General features: G+C 59.6%; 1 protein-coding gene across 1 annotated transcript in view; it reads right to left on the reverse strand.

Moving 5' to 3' along the window:
* LOC102673509 (acylglycerol kinase, mitochondrial) overlaps positions 1-218 on the reverse strand; it is a 22,853-nt gene that overhangs the window by 22,117 nt on the left and 518 nt on the right. The gene's annotated exons all lie outside the window — the stretch shown is intronic.

Below are 218 nucleotides of genomic sequence, written 5' to 3' on the forward strand. Positions count from 1 at the left end.
GGCGGATTCGGCTGTCGTTGACGCAGACTCCTCTCGAACCGAGAGGAGAGAAAGGAGAGGCAGGCAGCTACGTAGGCATGTGGCAAATTGCCGGTGCTGGCAGCTTTCGAATGGGGGCCTTTCTCTTTCTCTTCTCTCCCGGAGGTTTCGGAGGTGGAGAGGCGCCTCGGAAGAGAGGTGGAGCAAGAAAAGGAAGGACGAGCCGTGGGAGGAGGGAG

Source organism: Apis dorsata, unplaced genomic scaffold (genome assembly GCF_000469605.1).
Source record: "Apis dorsata unplaced genomic scaffold, Apis dorsata 1.3 scaffold_99, whole genome shotgun sequence".
Taxonomy (NCBI): Eukaryota; Metazoa; Arthropoda; class Insecta; order Hymenoptera; family Apidae; genus Apis; species Apis dorsata.